Source organism: Thalassophryne amazonica, chromosome 2 (assembly GCF_902500255.1).
Source record: "Thalassophryne amazonica chromosome 2, fThaAma1.1, whole genome shotgun sequence".
NCBI classification, from domain to species: Eukaryota; Metazoa; Chordata; class Actinopteri; order Batrachoidiformes; family Batrachoididae; genus Thalassophryne; species Thalassophryne amazonica.
In genome coordinates this window covers 154,296,343-154,315,512 of record NC_047104.1, presented here as the reverse complement: position 1 = coordinate 154,315,512, position 19,170 = coordinate 154,296,343, and the positions used below count along the sequence as shown (strand labels likewise).

At 42.8% G+C, this 19,170-nt stretch overlaps 1 protein-coding gene across 1 annotated transcript in view; it reads right to left on the bottom strand.

Annotated features, from left to right (window-relative positions):
- Window positions 1-19,170, bottom strand: part of LOC117504513 — a 117,024-nt gene that overhangs the window by 25,451 nt on the left and 72,403 nt on the right. The gene's annotated exons all lie outside the window — the stretch shown is intronic.

The following is a 19,170-nucleotide window of genomic DNA, read 5'->3' as shown; positions in this document are numbered from 1 at the left end:
GGCATTTCCCTGACCTCTAGTAATACTGTGAGAAATCTTGGAGTCATTTTTGATCAGGATATGTCATTCAAAGCGCATATTAAACAAATATGTAGGACTGCCTTTTTGCATTTACGCAATATCTCTAAAATCAGAAAGATCTTGTCTCAGAGTGATGCTGAAAAATTAATTCATGCATTTATTTCCTCTAGGCTGGACTATTGTAATTCATTATTATCAGGTTGTCCTAAAAGTTCCCTAAAAAGCCTTCAGTTAATTCAAAATGCTGCAGCTAGAGTACTGACGGGGACTAGCAGGAGAGAGCATATCTCACCCGTGTTGGCCTCTCTTCATTGGCTTCCTGTTAATTCTAGAATAGAATTTAAAATTCTTCTTCTTACTTATAAGGTTTTGAATAATCAGGTCCCATCTTATCTTAGGGACCTCGTAGTACCATATTACCCCATTAGAGTGCTTCGCTCTCAGACTGCAGGCTTACTTGTAGTTCCTAGGGTTTGTAAGAGTAGAATGGGAGGCAGAGCCTTCAGCTTTCAGGCTCCTCTCCTGTGGAACCAGCTCCCAATTCAGATCAGGGAGACAGATACCCTCTCTACTTTTAAGATTAGGCTTAAAACTTTCCTTTTCGCTAAGGCTTATAGTTAGGGCTGGATCAGGTGACCCTGGACCATCCCTTGGTTATGCTGCTTTAGACGTAGACTGTGGGGGGGTTCCCATGATGCACTGTTTCTTTCTCTTTTTGCTCTGTATGCATCACTCTGCATTTAATCATTAGTGATCGATCTCTGCCCCCCTCCACAGCATGTCTTTTTCCTGGTTCTTTCCCTCAGCCCCAACCAGTCTCAGCAGAAGACTGCCCCTCCCTGAGCCTGGTTCTGCTGGAGGTTTCTTCCTGTTAAAAGGGAGTTTTTCCTTCCCACTGTAGCCAAGTGCTTGCTCACAGGGGGTCGTTTTGACCGTTGGGGTTTTTCATAATTATTGTATGGCCTTGCCTTACAATATAAAGCGCCTTGGGGCAACTGTTTGTTGTGATTTGGCGCTATATAAAAAAAAAGTTGACTGAAGTTGACTTTTCACTTATGGTGAAAACATGGTGACACAACTCACTAAACCAACTGAACTACAAAAACACAATAAATCAATGACACTAACAACACTGTTAAACTAACATGAACCACAATAACAACATTTAAAAGCCCAAAACTCATAATTCCCATAATGCATTGCAGCACAAGAATTTACAGGTTTAGTGACTGGCCTGGCGATCGCTCCAAATTAATTATACTGAGTATCATCATCATGACATTAAATAATTTTTATGATTACACATTTCTTAAAGCAGTTATATGATCGATTGGTTTTACTCTTCATTCATGTGTAGGAGCACAGAGTGCATTTATTTTTTTATTTCCCCTTCCCTTTCTGTGATAACTAATCACAGCTCTTACAGGACCATGTCATACCTAGCAATGGAGTCAACCCCGCCTCCTCACTAAGATAGGAGTTTCTGTCAACTCCTTGCTCAGAGTTGCTCTCAGACATCTCTTGTGTCTGTCTTAGGCTGGGAGTCCTTGCCAGGATATTTTAGGCTAAGCAAGGAGCTCTTTGAGATGCACCGAGCATACGGGCCCTGGACTATAATTAAAAACAAAGAAAGAGTGGACACTCTAGACAAGCTGACTGGCACCTACACTTGCCAGCGAATAACCAGGAAATGGCCATTGGTTGTGTTTGTGTGTCTGCATACAATGCATTTGTGTTGTTGTTGCAGAGCAGGTCATGATCTAATGTATAAGGCTGAACGTGTGTGTGTTCGCGCACATACACTTTCAACCTAAGAGCCCCAGTGACCTCCCCCGTTCTGACTCCAGTCACCATAGCAAGTTTGGTGTTGATTACTTAATTACTGTGGCTGTGCACAGTGGAGCAGGTCATGATCTAATATATAATGCTGATCACATGTGTATGTGTGTGTTCATGCACATACGTTTTAAACCAAAGGACCCCAGTGACCTCCCCTTGATGTTCCCAGTCACCATACCAAGTTTGGTGTTGATTGCTAAATTACTGTGGCTGTGCATAGCATGCACACACGGTCAGAGTTATATATTAATAAAGTAAATTAACCTGTCCTTGAATTTTTCACCATTCCAGGTAGAAAGTGAGTGTCCAAAGAAGACAAGACATTAGAGCAAATACTCTTGGAAAATAATCTTACCTCCAATAATTGTTAACTTCTCCAAAAAAAAAAAAAAAAAAAAAAAAAAAAATTAAAAAAACAAACAACAACAACAACAAAAAAACATTGTAACTGAGAATTTTATGTTCACATAAACATTAGCAGGATCTGTTTTTCTTTCAGGCCTTTTGTGCACATTTAAAGTGCCAAAATGTTCAAGGAGGTCTATTGATCCAAGAGTTATTTGGTTCAGCACCAGCGTTTCTGCAGGTCCTCAAGTCTGAAGGGGTCATGGCCATGCAGCTCCACTGGTCCAAAGAAAACTTGCAATGATATCATTGTCCTCTGTAAGTGGCCAGGTGAATTCCAAACCTTTACGCTGTAGAAATCTGAAGAGGAAACCATTATCCTATTGTTCGACAACTTGCCCGATGTAAAAATTCCTGCTATAGTAGACTGCATAGTAATTGCAGGGCTGAATATCTTTTACCTGAAAATGTAAAGAGAGGACCTGAGAAATATTGTGTGGGTGATTCTTAGACTACAGGTACTTATTATGTCCTTTGATCATATTGTATGAAAAACAGAAAAAAGGGGAAATTTCACACTTTTATAGTTATCTTTACAATGAAAGTGTGTTAAGAAATTTGTTCTAGTAGTCTATGATGACTTTTTCACTTTTTCAGCATCATTATATGGAAATATTGCCGTTTTGTGCTTGTCCCACACCCAGACTTTTGATCTTCAATGATAAAAATGAATGGTAAAGAAACGTTTTTTCTAATGTTTTAAAATATCTCTGAATAAAATATCAGTAAAATAATCAAAACATAATTGGGGTATTCAATGTCATACAACTGTTGTGATTTTTTTAAACAAAATGTAGTTGTCCCACACTATTGCCGTAATTTCCACCACAACACTGTAATGTCCCTTTAAACAGTTTGTATGAAAGATTGTTTTGGTAGTTTCTATGGAGATAACTAAACAGTGAGATCAGAGCACATGTATATAGCACCAAATCACAACAAACAGTTGCCCCAAGGCGCTTTATATTGTAAGGCAATGGTGTGGTGGAAATTACATTTACAAGGCCAATAGTGCCCGTAGTTAAAGAATCACCCGTGTACTTTTCAACTTATATACAAACTTTAAGTTTCATCAGAAAAGCTACAAAATAAATGAAGACAAAATGCATCACATAGAGAGAGCCAGTCTGACTGTCTACAAGAAGACTGTCATCAAGACTGACAGCTGGCATTTACTTACTTTCACTTGATTCTGTCTGATTCTTTAGGAATATGAGAATAATTCTACTTCCAAAGCAGATGTAGAACAACTGATATAATTCACAGCTACAGTGCAGCATTATGAATCTGATGAAGGCCAACCATAGATATTTTTTTAAACAGCTTGAACAATGTAAGATCATTGACAAAAAGGTAATGCCTCTTACCACACATTCCGGAATGTGAACGGACTCTTCGCCATCAATTGAGCCTGTGGTCTCCATCTTTCAAGTTTTTCCATCATACTTTGTGTGACAGATGTGTTACCACTGTCTTCTTCGTCTGGAATTATCTCCACTTGAAACATGTCTGTGTTAACATTTAAGGAAACAACTTTTGGGGAAACAAAGTTCTGGAAAGAAGAAGCCAGATTAATAAAAAGAACAAAAGTAAACAGAGAATGTTTTTAAACCTCCCTCATTTCAACATACACTCAACAAAAATATAAACGCAACACTTTTTGTTTTGCTCCCATTTTGTATGAGATGAACTCAAAGATCTAAAACTTTTTCCACATACACAATATCACCATTTCCCTCAAATATTGTTCACAAACCAGTCTAAATCTGTGATAGTGAGCACTTCTCCTTTGCTGAGATAATCCATCCCACCTCACAGGTGTGCCATACCAAGATGCTGATTAGACACCATGATTAGTGCACAGGTGTGCCTTAGACTGCCCACAATAAAAGGCCACTCTGAAAGGTGCAGTTTTATCACACAGCACAATGCCACAGATGTTGCAAGATTTGAGGGAGCGTGCAATTGGCATGCTGACAGCAGGATTGTCAACCAGAGCTGTTGCTCGTGTATTGAATGTTCATTTCTCTACCATAAGCCGTCTCCAAAGGCGTTTCAGAGAATTTGGCAGTACATCCAACCAGCCTCACAACCGCAGACCACGTGTAACCACACCAGCCCAGGACCTCCACATCCAGCATGTTCACCTCCAAGATCGTCTGAGACCAGCCACTCGGACAGCTGCTGGAACAATCAGTTTGCATAACCAAAGAATTTCTGCACAAACTGTCAGAAACCGTCTCAGGGAAGCTCATCTGCATGCTCATCGTCCTCATCGGGGTCTCGACCTGACTCCAGTTCGTCGTCGTAACCGACTTGAGTGGGCAAATGCTCACATTCGCTAGTGTTTGGCACGTTGGAGAGGTGTTCTCTTCATGGATGATGCGAAGGAGATGTGTTGCACTGCATGAGGCAAATGGTGGTCACACCAGATACTGACTGGTATCCCCCCCAATAAAACAAAACTGCACCTTTCAGAGTGGCCTTTTATTGTGGGCAGTCTAAGGCACACCTGTGCACTAATCATGGTGTCTAATCAGCATCTTGGTATGGCACACCTGTGAGGTGGGATGGATTATCTCAGCAAAGGAGAAGTGCTCACTATCACAGATTTCGACTGGTTTCTGAACAATATTTGAGGGAAATGGTGATATTGTGTATGTGGAAAAACGTTTAGATCTTTGAGTTCATCTCATACAAAATGGGAGCAAAACCAAAAGTGTTGCGTTTATATTTTTGTTGAGTATATGTGACCAAGGATGGTTGTTTTGTTACAATTATTGACAGATTCTTTGGCATTAGAAGTAGACCCCCCCCCCCCCCGCCACACACACACACACACACACACACACACACACACACACACACACACACACACACACACACACACACACACACACACACACACACACACACACACACACACACACACACACACACACACACACTTTTTAAAATTTTATGAAAAAGATCCCAGAATCATCAAGGATCAAGGATCAAGGATCAAGGAAATTTTATTGTCATATGCACAGAACAGAAGAACTTTCCTGCACAATGAAATGTGGCTACTGCATTTAACCCATCCTATTTGCCAGTAGGAGCAGAGGTCGCCATTAGGCGCCCGGGGACCAGCTCCAGATGTACATCCCTGCCTTGGTCAACAGCAGGGCTGAGCAAACCAAGACCGACCCATAACAAACAACACACATAACACACAACACATAGGCCGGCCTGGTACATAAAACTTATATATGAAGCAAAACACGAGGGAAAAGGAGAAGAAAAAAAACCCCTCATAGCCGCTGCATTACACAGCGGCAATGAGGAAAAAAAAAATCCCATCAGCACAAAAAACAATAATCACAGAGACAAAACAAGGACACAGGACGACAACCGAGATTTGAAAGGACCAGTTTATCAGAACACTCCGGAAGGCAGCCAGTTTCGGTGCCGTCAACGGCCTTGTTCGACAGTCTGGGGGGGGAAGGGAACAGCCCTGCGCAGGCTGAGAAAGTCCTGGACAGTCCACAGTTCACGTCAGAGCTGGAGAAGCTGAGGGGAGGGGGGAAGACCAGGGAGCGAGGCATAAGAGTGTTGTTCTTCTGAGGAGGTATCTTATCACAGCGACCTTGAAGTACAGCTGTATTTGGGGAAGCCAAATGAATAGCCAGATTAACAGACGCCTGAAAGATTCCACAGTTCTGAGAACAGAGTGGCTCCCAATGCATCTGAAATGTAGAATGTGGTCTTCACAGACGGTCATAGCGGGTTTCCAGGGCTGCAATCTTCCTAGAAATGTCATCCAATGCGCGGTTAACCCCCGCCAACTGCGCAGCCACTGCCTTCCCAATCGAATCAATCATATAGGGCAGCTTGGAACGACCAATCAAAGCTGCTTCCACTTTCTTGATTTTCCGGTAAACCAGCAAGTGCCCCGCTCCACACATCAGAAAGCCGGTCACCACCAAGCCGAATATGTACACATCTTCAACGTCCTCCACAGAAAGCATGTAAAGGCACATGACCTGCCATCTCCTCCACGAGTCCATCACGTAACCCATCACATGCGTCCCAGCAGGACAGGTCGGGTCCTCCGCTCCCGAAGATCTTGTAGAAAAAATAGTGTCAATTGCGTTCAGAGACCACTTTAACAGATCCATTTTTGTCGTTTCCAGAAGAGCAAAGCTGCAGCCTCACAGACAACACGCCACAAAAGCAGGAAAGATAAGGAGGAAGGGAGAAGAGAAAAGTGCGTCCGTCTCGGTCGAGTGCAAAGCTTGCACTCGACCGAGACCGAGACAAGCAAAGTTTAATCCTCAAGCTTTGCAATGAGGATTAAACTATCCATGTCTTCAAGAACAGGTACCTCACAAGTGCTGATATTGACTGAAATCCATGTGACCCTCAACTTTAACAAGATTCCCAGTACCTGCACTGGCCACACAGCCCCACAGCATGATGGAACCACTTACAAATTTTACTGTAGGTAGCAAGTGTTTTTCTTGGATTGCTGTTTTTTTTTTTCAGCCATGCATACCGCCCCTTGTTATGTCCAAATAACTCAATTTTAGTTTCATCAGTTCACAGCACCTTATTCCAAAATGAAGCTGGCTTGTCCAAATGTGCTTTAGCATACCTCAAGTGACTCTGTTTTTGGTGTGTATGCAGAAAAGGCTTCCTCTACATTACAGCATCATACAGCATCTCTTTATGCAAAGTGTGCTGTATAGCTGAACGATGCACAGAGACAGTATCTGCAGCAAGGTCATGTTGTAGGTCTTTGGAGCAGGCCTGTGGGTTGACTATGTCTGTTCTCACCATCCTTTGCTTCAGCTTATCTGAGATATTTCTTGGCTTGCCACTTCGGGCCTTAACTAGTACTGTGTCTGCGGTCTTCCATTTCCTCACCATGTTCCTCACAGTGGAGACTGACAGTTGAAATCTCTGAGACAGCTTTTTGTATCTTTCCTCTAAACCATGATGTTGAACAATCTTTGCTTTCAGGTCATTTGAAAGTTGTTTAGAGGCTCCCATGTTGCCACTCATTAGAAGAGATGCAAAGAGGAGAAACATTTGCAAATGGCCACCTTGAATACCCTTTCTCATGATTGGATTCATCTGTGTAAGGAGGTCAAGGGTCAATGAGCTTAACAAACCAATTTTGTGTTCCAATAATCACTGCTAAATGTATTCAAATCAATAATAAAATAAAAATTTATGTACCTGCCTAATTTTGTTTAAATAATTATTGCACACTTTCCGTAAATACTAGAAACTTCATTTCACTTCTCAAATATCAGTGCGTTTGTCTGCTATATGATATATTTAACTGAAATTTCTGAACCAGACAACCAATGACTTATAAAGGAAAATGTGATGATTCATAAAAAAAAGTCTATGAAATTTAAATACAGTATAACAGGCTTATTTAAAATTTCAGACCATCCTGGTCTTGAGAGTGTTGTCCCAAGTTACATTTAAAACCATCAAACATAATGAAAAAATTTCCATGGCTAATTTGATTAGATTTAAGTATCTGCTTTATTTTAACAAAGTCAAAGATACACACTAGATTAAATAAAGATCTATGTATCCCGTGGTCATAATAAAAAATTCTAAAGCTAACTGGAGCACAGTAATGTCATATGGTGTGCTATGTTACGTTTCAACTGGTCAGCTGCAGTTCTATCTAATAACACTCATCAAAATAAATAAATACTTCAACATTCACGTCACAGGATTCCTAAAATATGTCAGCAAAAAAAAATTAAGAGTATGTATTTGGCTAACAGCAATCGCAAATGTAACAATGGACACCCCTGTGCACTGGTGTCCATTCATAACAAGTTACACTTGTGACCATGATAAAAAAAAAAAAAAAATCAGTGTTGCAAAAAAAAACAACAAAAAAACAAAACAAATCTATCGAAATTAATATATATAACTCAAGGACATCAAACTGAAAAGAAAACTATTTCTATGCATTTGAGAGAGTAATATTAAAAAAAATTGTTAATTTGTTTTGGTATTTTGGATTTGACTGTAACTGAGACACAAACAACCTGCACCGGTGTCCCATATATTTACCAGACATAAATAGATATTAATGTGGACGTGATCAATGTTTTCAACCTCAGCATGGCTTGGATTGATTACAAAAAGGCATTTGACAGCGTGCCACACTCCTGGATCATGAGGTGCTTAGAACTCTACAACATCAGTGAGGAAATAAGATCTTTCCTGAGAGCACAAATGAACAAGTGGAACACCACCATCACCCTCAATCACACCGAGGGACGAATAACAATCCCAGACGTACAAGTTCAGAGAGGGATATTTCAGGGAGACAGACTCTCACCACTTTTATTCTGCTTAATCATTGATCCGCTCAGCAAAATCCTGAAGGAGCATGACATCGGGTATGACTTAAAGTAGAGACAGAGGAAGGAAAAATCAAAAACACTTTTCACACACTTATACAAGTGTAGCAGCTGCACTCCGCGTTGTGTTGTTATGACTCCGCCCATTCGCTCCCCTCGGGACGCGAACTCACAAGCTCTGGCATGGGAGTCGGACTCTCTGACCAGAAGGCTAAAATCCAGAGCTCTGGCCGTGTGTCCAGAGAATCCTTTTGAGCTGTTTGGAGTGAGGTTTTACTAATTACATCTGCACAGCGACACCTGCTGGCCTCCGTTACACAAGGTACATTCAAAAAGTATCCAACCTTATTTTATGTGAGAGAAACAAATTTGTTGGGGAGGTGCAGGGTCCCTTCTTGCACAAGCATGAATTTTTTTCTCACCAGCAGAGCGCAACAGTCGCTAGCAGGCAGCCTTTAGAGTGAACACACATACTGCGCACCTGTCCGATTCTCATCTATTTTCAATTATCGCAATGAAAAAATACATCACAGAGGGCAAAGAAAGCAGAGCAGGTGTGCAGCAACGTCAAAGTCTTACAGGGCTATTCCACAGATCGCTCTTCCTTCCTGTTTAATCCTGAATAGCAAGTCAGGGGACGTTTGGAAGCATCACAGTAAGTTCTTGATCCATCTTTGTCAGTCTTGAACAAACTTGGTATACGTAGTAGTTACAGCCATCATCGGCACCAGATTTAAAATCAAGACCAAATTTCTGAACTGTTCAAAAAATTTCATGATTCTCAAAACAGTTGATAGAACATGGTATCGTCCAGGTATTTGCAGTCTTACTGGCTTCAATCATGTTCGAACTTCTTTAAACAAGGCATTTCTAGTGACTACAGCTTGAAATGTGTTTGATCCTGCTCCACTGGAGTAAAAATTTGAAGCCAAAGCACCATTTGTTGTGGTTTTTGATCATGTTTGGCAGAGAGCGCAACCCCTTTCCTTTGTTTTTGGGCGGGTTGCCAGGTCAGCACTTTATAAGCCAACCTGTTCGAAGGCAAGCTGGACTAAGCTGTTTCATCACAGAGGAGACTACTTCAAAGGGGATTTGGGTTTCAGACCCCCAGGTGAATAACTGTATTTTGCACAGCCAAAGGTAAAATACTTTATGAATGCACCTCATATATACAAACCCAATTCCAGTGAAGTTGGGATGTTGTGTAAAATGTAAATAAAAAACAGAATACAATGATTTGCAAATCCTTTTCGACCACTTGAATACACCACAAAGACTCCCCTCCACAGCATGTCTTTTTCCTGGTTCTCTCCCTCAGCCCCAACCAGTCCCAGCAGAAGACTGCCCCTCCCTGAGCCTGGTTCTGCTGGAGGTTTCTTCCTGTTAAAAGGGAGTTTTTCCTTCCCACTGTAGCCAAGTGCTTGCTCACAGGGGGTCGTTTTGACCATTGGGGTTTTACATAATTATTGTATGGCCTTGCCTTACAATATAAAGCGCCTTGGGGCAACTGTTTGTTGTGATTTGGCGCTATATAAAAAAATTGATTGATTGATTGATTGATATTTAATGTTCAAACTGATAAACTTTATTGTGTTTGTGTAAATATGTTCTCATTTTGAAATGGATGCCTGCAACATGTTTCAAAAAAGATGGGACAGTGTTATATTTATCACTGTGTTACATCACCTTTCCTTACTAGAGAAGCTTGAATCTTCGACTGGACTGGGTTGCTTGACACGAGGACATTTCGCTTCAAATCGCAGAAGCTTCCGCAGCTAAAATTGTTGCTCTGGTAGTCTGACTTCTGTCTTGACCCTTGTAGAGAAGAACAAACGGAAGCCAAAAAAGCTGGAGTTTTAAACCTAACCAGACCCGTCCTACCGAGAGGCAGCCTGCTATTGGCTAGTGACTAAACAATTGCTTTAATTAGCACCTATTGTGCTCTAGTTAGCACCCTTCTAATGACAGGGTAGCTGTCCCTCCTAACGATGGGACTGACACCTCTCCTGACAAGTCTCCTGATGACGTGAATGACTCATTACCATGAACAAAAGACTGAAACTGCTTTGACCTGAGTACCCCTTTGTAAACAGGGGACAAAGTGTGTCTCAGACCCCCTCCCTGGATAAGGCTGGGTTTAAACTTTTTCACATACCATGCCTCCTTCACCCCTCTGTCAAACCATTTCTTCTCTCTGGCTAAGATTTTAACTTCCTTGTCCTCAAACATGTGGTTAGTGTCTTTAAGGTGGAGATGAACTGCAGACTGAGTTCCACCGGAGCCCTCTCTGTGGTGCTGGTATAGCCTTTTGTGTAACGGCTGCTTGTAGTGTTCCTTACAGTTTTCCTGACATCTGATAGAATACACTACATTGCTCTGTTTGTAATTAGGGATCCTGTCCTTAGGGTGAACTAATTTCTGTCTCAAGGTGTTAACAGGTTTAAAGTAAATTGGGATTTTGTGCTGTCTGAAGATCCTCTGTAGTTTTTCCCCTACTCCTGCTAAATAAGGGAGATACACTCCTCTCTTCTTGTCTCCATGTCCTGTCTGTCTGGTCTCTTTCTTCTCTGGGACGTCTGCACTTTATCCAGGGACCATCGTGGGTACCCACATATTGTGAGGTCTTTCTGGACAAGTTGTTGTTCTTTAGCCCTTCCCTCTGCAGTTGTGGACACCTGTAGGGCTGTGTGTTGAAGAGTCCTGATCACCCCAAGCTTGTGTTCAAGGGGGTGGTTTGAGCCAAAGAGCAGATATTGGTCAGTGTGAGTGGGTTTTCTGTAAACCCCTGTCTGGAGCTTCCTGTTCTCTCCAATCGTAACATCACAGTCCAAGAAGGCTAAATGGTTGTTTCTGGCATCCTCACGTGTGAACTTGATATTGGAGTCCACTAAGTTGATGTGTTCTGTAAAGTCCTCAACTTCCTGTTGTTTGATTTTAACCCATGTGTCATCAACATATCTGAACCAGTGACTGCGGGACAGATGCCTGTGAAGTACGTCAAGGCTCTCTTCTCCACTAGTTCCATGTACAGATTGGCCACAATGGGGGATACCCGGAGACCCCATTGCACAACCATGGATCTGCCTGTAGTATTTCCCCCTAAACAGGAAATACGTGGTGTTAAGACAGATCTCCTGTTGTGTGTTGGGGGGGGCGTGGCTGGATGTTTTGGTGTTCTTTTCTTTTCTTTGCTCTCCAGGTGGCATGAGGGCTGATTTGTCTGTGAAGAAGGTGCTGGCTGAAGAGTCTTCACCCTCATTAACATCATGGAAAGCACCTGTGAGTGGTGCTCACGTGCAACCTGGACGACTTGCAGCTGAAGCAGATAATTGGATGGCGTTCTGCATTTAAGTCATGTGTGATTCAGGCAGAACTGCCGGGAACTCGACCTTGTGACGTTCGTTTGTGAGACGCTGAGGACCGCGCCTGGGTTTTGACACATCGAGCCCGTGAAGCGGGGAGGGGTGAGGACACATGCTGTCAGCACACACGAAAGGTAATTGAGTGTTTGAGTAGTTGTTGATAGTGGCTTGGTGTTTTGTTGCACAGTATACTGGAATTGTAAAGAGAATTGTGCAGTCTGCTTCTCACTGCTGTGGCGTGAAGGATAAGTGATCCTCCACTTGTTGTGAGAAGCTGCTCATTTGCATAAAGTAAAAAAAGGACACTGACCTGAGTGTGTTGCTGATAGCGTGTGTTTATTGGAAGATATAGTTGTATCTGTTGCCTTACCTCACCTTCTCTTTGCTTCACAGAGAATCAGTTTGTCGTGTCCACCTGGGGGGTGTTTGGGCGGTGGTAGGAAGTCCAGGAGCGCCGGCTTTAATCCTTGCGGGCGCTGGAGAGCGAGCCACGAATCACTCCACCAGAGGGACGTTGTTTTTATGTTTTTACACTTTTAAGCACAGGTGAATAATAAATAGTTTCTGTTTGGAACCGCTCTCTGGTTATTTTTAGCGCTGGGTCCTGTCTGACGCAGGTCCGCTCCTCAACCCGCGTCGACACATAACATCTCCAAGAGTTGGCAGATGTGGTCTGGTGTGAGTTTGGTCCTTTCAAGTAGAGATGCATCCTCCAGCAGTCTCTGCCTCACAGCTGAGACGGCCTCAGTGGTGGGGACGCAGGTGAACAACGATGTCACATCAAATGACACCATAGTTTCATCTGCCTCTAGCTGAAGGTCCTTGATCTTGTTCACAAAATCTTGTGTGTTCTCCACATGGTGGTCTGAGTTACCCACTAGAGGAGTCAAAATCCACTTGAGGTGCTTGGCCAAATTGTACGTGATGGAATCTGTGCTAAATATAATAGGCCTGAGTGGCACATCCTGTTTGTGGATTTTGGGCAGTCGATAGATGCATGGAGTGGCATCCCCAGGGTACAGTCTGTAGTATGCCTGCCTGTTGATGAGTCCCTCTTTCTCCAGGTTTTGGAGATAGTTAATGATTTTCTTATAGCCGCTTGTGGGGTCTCTCTTCAGACGCTCGTATGTATTGGAGTCACTGAGCAAGTTGTTGATCTTGGCCTCGTAGTCCAATGTGTTCAGGACCACCGTGCATCTGCCTTTATCCGCTGGCAGGATAAGGATGCTTGGTCCTTCTGCAGTGCTCACACAAATAAGGTATTTTAAAAAGGCTCTGTCTGGTGTAGAAATAAAAAGACTTTAAAAACCTCCTTTAGCTGGAAAAAGTATTAGGTCATTTGGGGCGTAGATATCCTTATTTCAACAATGGGCATTATTGGTTAAATTTTACTGCAGAGTGGTTTCAAAAATCTTCTCATGAATATTCAGGCCTATAAAAAGCCTGGACATCTATACTGAGTTCAGACTGTGAGGCAGTGAGAGGCAGAAAGACATCTCCAGGTACCCATGAGCCAGAGGATCGAACAACAAATGCAGTCCCTGATGTGGGCTGCTGAGAGCCCACAGCAGGCAGCTGGTGGAAGCTGACTTCTCATCACACCTTCCAGTGTGTGCGGGGTCGTATCAGACTCTGGCTGCAGAGGAAAACAAAGTTGAAGATGAGTGAGTGAGAGATGAAAGGACATTATTTGTAAGCTATGGAAAGGTGATGGCTCAGACCTTCACCCTGTTGAGTTCTGAGCCTTTCAATTTTGACATGGATTGCTTACTTTACCCCTCTCTCAAACCATCTATATTCCCAGTCTAAAATGTGAACTTAGTCATCTTCAAAGGAGTGTCCATTGTCCATAAGGTGAAGGAACACAGCTGAGTCCTTACCCAAAGAACTACACCTTCTATGTTGGGCCATCCATTTGAGTAATGCCCATTTGGTTTCTCCAAAGTAGAGGTCAGAGAACTCCTCACTACACTGGACAACATACACCACATAGTTTTTCTTCTGCAGTGGAATTGGATCTTCGGGGTGGACTACTCTATCTCAGTGGGTTGGTGGGCTTAAAGAAAACAGGAATGTTTTGTTGCCTAAAAAGTCTGTTTAGCTTTTCCAAAGACCAGCTACGTACATATGGGATGGCCATTGATAATTATCAAACAGTTGAAAAGATTCTTACATTTGCTTTGACCTCTGTTCAGTTGCAGGCAGTTTGAACTTGTGATTTTATGTTTTGTGTTCAACTTAATAATTTCATTTGTTATGCTGCATTCACATTGGCTGTAAGGATAAAGACTGTTTTTAATCAATTTGATGAAAAAATAAAATTCCATTACCTGTCATGTACAGTATGCCACTGCAGATGACAGGAATTCTGCTATAACAACGGGTATGATTGGGTGAGAGGTAGGGTACACCCAGCAGTACACCAGTCCATTGCAGGCCCACCCAGGACATATTTTATATTACTTACAAGTAGTATCTTCCATTCTTTGAATCATAGCCTTGAACATTCATTTAAAAGATTATAGATGAACAAAAATTCAAATGACCATAATTCTATGTGTACCTGTATTTCATCACTCATCTTCAACCGCTTATCCAGGATTGGGTTGCGGGGGCAACAGCTCCAGCAGGGGACCCCAGACTTCCCTTTCCCGGGCCACATTGACCGCCTCCGACTGAAGGATCCTGAGGCCTTCAGGTGGAGAGGCCTGAGGCCTAGGTGGAGAGATATAATCTCTCCACCTAGTCCTCGGTCTTCCCCAGGGTCTCCTGCCAAATGGACGTGCCTGGAACACCTCCTGAGGGAGGGGCCCAGGGAGCATCCTTACCACATGTCCAAACTACCTCAGCTGGCTCCTTTCAACGCAAAGGAGCAGCGGCTTTAGTCCAAGCTCCCCATGGATAATCAAGCTTCTCACCCTATCTGTAAGGGAGACACCAGCCACCCACCTAAGGAAGCCCATTTCAGCCACTTGTACCCGTCATCTAGTTCTTTTGGTCATGACCCAACCCTCATGACCATAGGTGAGAGTAAGAACTAAGACTGACCAGTAGATTGAGAGCTTTGCCTTTTGGGTCAACTCTCTTTTTGTCACAACAGTATGGTAGAGCGAATGCAATACTGCCCAGAGTAGGCAATCCATTGGTTTCCTGCTGAGAACCATGGCCTCAGATTTAGAGGTGCTGACCCTCATCCCAGCTGCTTCACACTCAGCTGCGAACCGATCCAGTGAGTGTTGGAGGCCACAGGCCGATGAAGCCAGCAGGACCACATCATCAGCAAAAAGCAGTGATGAGACCCTGAGCCCAATAAACTGTAAACTCTCCTCATCCTGACTACGCCTCAATATCCTGTCAGTAAATACCACAAACAAGATGGCGGAGGCCAACCCCCACCGGAAACGAGTCCCACTCGAGCACACGAACACAGCTCCCACTTCGTGAGTACAGAGATTGGATGGCCCTGAGAAGGGACCCGCTCTCTTCATATTCCCGCAGCACCTCCCACAGTATCTCCCAAGGTACCCAATCATCCGCCTTCTCAAAGTCCACAAAACACATGTAGACTGGATGGGCATACTCCCAGGCACCCTCCAAGACCCTTATGAGAACAAAGAGCTGGTCAGTACCTTGCAAATGCCTCCGGAGTCCTCAGAGAGAACATATCCCAGAAGGACTCCTTCAGTCAGACGACTTCCTGACCACCGGTGTCCACCACAGTGTTCAAGGATTATCACCCTTTGAGGCACCTAAGACCTTCAGCCCACAGCTCCCTGCTGCAGGTTTAACAATGGAAGCTTTGAACATTGCCCATTTTGGTTCAATGCTCCCAAGCTCCAGAGAGATGCTAGAAAAGCTCTGCCGGAGATGTGAGTTGAAGATCTGTTGGACAGTGGGCTTGGATAAGGTGATGGTTCCTCTCCAGGAACCATCACCTTATCATGGTGGAGAGGTTTGTCTGCTGCTATGAACCTGAGAACTGTGCTGTCTGGAGCCTTTGTGCTGTAGGGTCTCCCATGACAAATTGGTCTCAGGCGAGGGGCCAAACTAAGATTGGTTCACAAGACCAATGAAAAAACAAGGTAAAGAAAATGTGACCCTGCTTGGAGGAAGCCCGGGGCCTGCATCTGGAGCCAGGCCTGGATGGAGGGCCCGTCATCGAGCACCTGGTGGCTGGACTTGCCATGTAATCCAGTCAGGCACAACTTGATAAGGCAATGTGGGCTTATCACTTGCAGGGGGAACCGCTGGTGTCGGGTGCGCTCTCCCATAGGTGGCAGTGAAAATTGAGGGCCTCGGTGGACCAGACCTGTATTTCATATTATAGTGCAGCAGATAACTGAAACAATCCTTCACATGGCGATACAAGCATCAGATTTGGCGGTTTGAAGGTTCTTCATAAATCAGTGTTTGAGAAAAAAGTGCTGGCCACGTGAAAATCCAATATGACGGCCAGGTAGGGGTTAATTAAGAATGACACAGGGGTCAAAATTTAAAAATGCTCCAATCATATTGAAAGCTATACCAAATTATGTGTCTGATCACAAAGATTCCAAAAAGGTATAGTTTGGGCTATCTATGACTGAATGTTATGGAGTTATGGGGTAAAAACAGCAAGAATGGTAAGAAAGGTCAGTTTCGGTTTGCACAGGAGTTAAAAGTTAACGTTGCTCCAGTTTTGGTAGAAAGTGGTGCAAATTATTGGTTGAACTAATAGGATTAATAAATGGAATAGTTTTGAGTGTGTTGAATGCTTGGTTTGCAGAGTAAATGTCAAACAATGTTGACGTCCATTGGATTCTATGGCATATGACGTATGTTACCCTGTAACGTGACAACTAAGCATGACACATGGTGCAAACTATTCCTTTTTAAACCCCTATTAACCAATAATTTGCATCACATTTTACAAAAATTGGAGCAGCTTTACCTTTTGACTCCTGTACAAACTGAAACTGACCTTTGTCACCATTTTTGCTGTTTTTAGCTCATAACTCCATAACATTCGATCATAGATAGTCCAAACTATAACTTTTTGGAATATTTATGATCAGACAAATAATGTGTTATACTTTTCAATATGATTGGAGCATTTTTAAATTTTGACCCCTGTGTAATTCTTCATTGACCCCTACCTGGCCACCATATTGGATTTTCAAGTGGCCAGCACTTTTTTTTCAAACACTGATTTATGAAGAACATTCATGCAAAATCTGATGCTTGTATGACCAAGTGAACAATTCTGGCCAAAAGTCATACTTTTCTGCTCCACTTTTATCAAATAATGAATTATGGATCCTATAATGTGGAACCTAAATTTCCCAGGATGTCATGCAATTAGAAAAACTTATCACATCCAATCTCATTGTCAATTTCTTTATTACTTTTGTAATTTCATTTGGAAGCAGGAGGTAGTGGAATGTAAGCATGGTTGCCGTGTCCCCCATAGTCCCAATACCACCAACACCTTCACCACTCAGGGGGCCTCCCAACATACTTCATCTTCCCTTATATAGCAAGGAACAAAAGAATTATACACAGTTACAGGGGTACACACAGTGGTTAAGTACTTACATATTTTACTCAAGTAAAAATTGTAATACCACACTGTAGAAATACAGATAAATACCCAATTACAAGGAAACATCACACTCTGAAAATGTTAATTCAGTAAAAATACAAAAGTATTTGTATCAAAATACACTTGAATACCAATAGCTGAAGTACTCATTACACAGACCAGCCCATAAGATATATATTATTGGATTATATGTATTGGATCAATGTATTTAAATATAAATGTCTACTGTTGCAGCTCGTAGATTTGGAGCTAATTTGAACTTATTTGTATACATTGTAGATACAGTACAGCCAGAAAGCATTCACTTTTTCCACATTTTATTATGTTGCAGCCTTATCCCAAAATGAAGTAAATTAATTTTTACCCTCAAAATTCAACGCACAACATCCCATAATTACAACATGAAATTTTTTTTTGCAAATTTATTTAAACAAACAAAAGAACAAGAGATCACAGTCATTTTAATTAAAGTCAGATTCCACTGGTCCGCACCACTTCCAAGTCAGCTGCCGAGGTGTATTCACAGCGTTTGCTCAATACTTTGTTGATGCACCTTTGACAGCAATTACAGCCTCAAATCTTCTTGAATATGATGCCACACGCTTGGTGCACCCTCCCACTGGGCAGTTTGGTCCATTCCTCTTTGCAGCACCTCTCAAGCTCCATCAGGTTGGATGGGGAGTGTCGGTGCACAGCCATTTTCAGATCTATCCAGAGATGTTTAATCAGATTCAGGTCTGGGCCACTCAAGGACATCCACAGAGTTGTCCTGAAGCCACTCCTTTGATATCTTGGCTGTGTGCTTAGGGTCATTGTCCTGCTGAAAGATGAACCGTCGCTCCAGTCTGGGGTCAAGAGCGCTCTGGAGCAGGTTTTCATCCACACAGGAAATTCGCCAGTGTAAAACTAACACTGAAAGTGTTAAATTAACACTGCCAGTGTATATATGGGCCTACTCTGATCAGAGTGGGACCATATGTTCACTATCGGTGTTAACACTGGTGATTTTACTGTGCAGGATGTCTCTGTACATTGCTGCACTCATCTTTCCCTCAATCCTGACTAGTCTCCCAGTTCCTGCCTCTAGAAAGCATCCCCACAGCATGATGCTGCCACCACGCTTTACTGTAGGGATGGTGCCTGGTTTCCTTCAAACATGACACCTGGCATTCACGTCAAATGTTTGTCTCATCAGACCAGAGAATTTTGTTTCTCCAAACTGCAGGTGGGCTGCCATGTGCCTTTTACTAAGGAATGGATTTTGTCTGGCCACTCTACCATACAGTCCTGATTCATGGATTACTGAAAAGATGGTTGTCCTCCTGGAAGGTTCTCCTCTCTCCACAGATGAATGCTGGAGCTCTGACATAGTAACCATCAGGTTCTTGGTCACCTCCCAGACTAAGGCCCTTCTCCCCTGATTGCTCAGTTTAGACAGGTGGCCAGCTCTAGGAAGAGTCCTGGTGGATCTGAACTTCTTCAATTCACGGATGATGGAGGCCATTGTGCTCATTGGGACCTTCAAAGCAATGCAAAGATTTGTGCCTCAAGATATTCCTGTCTCAATGGTCTACAGACAATT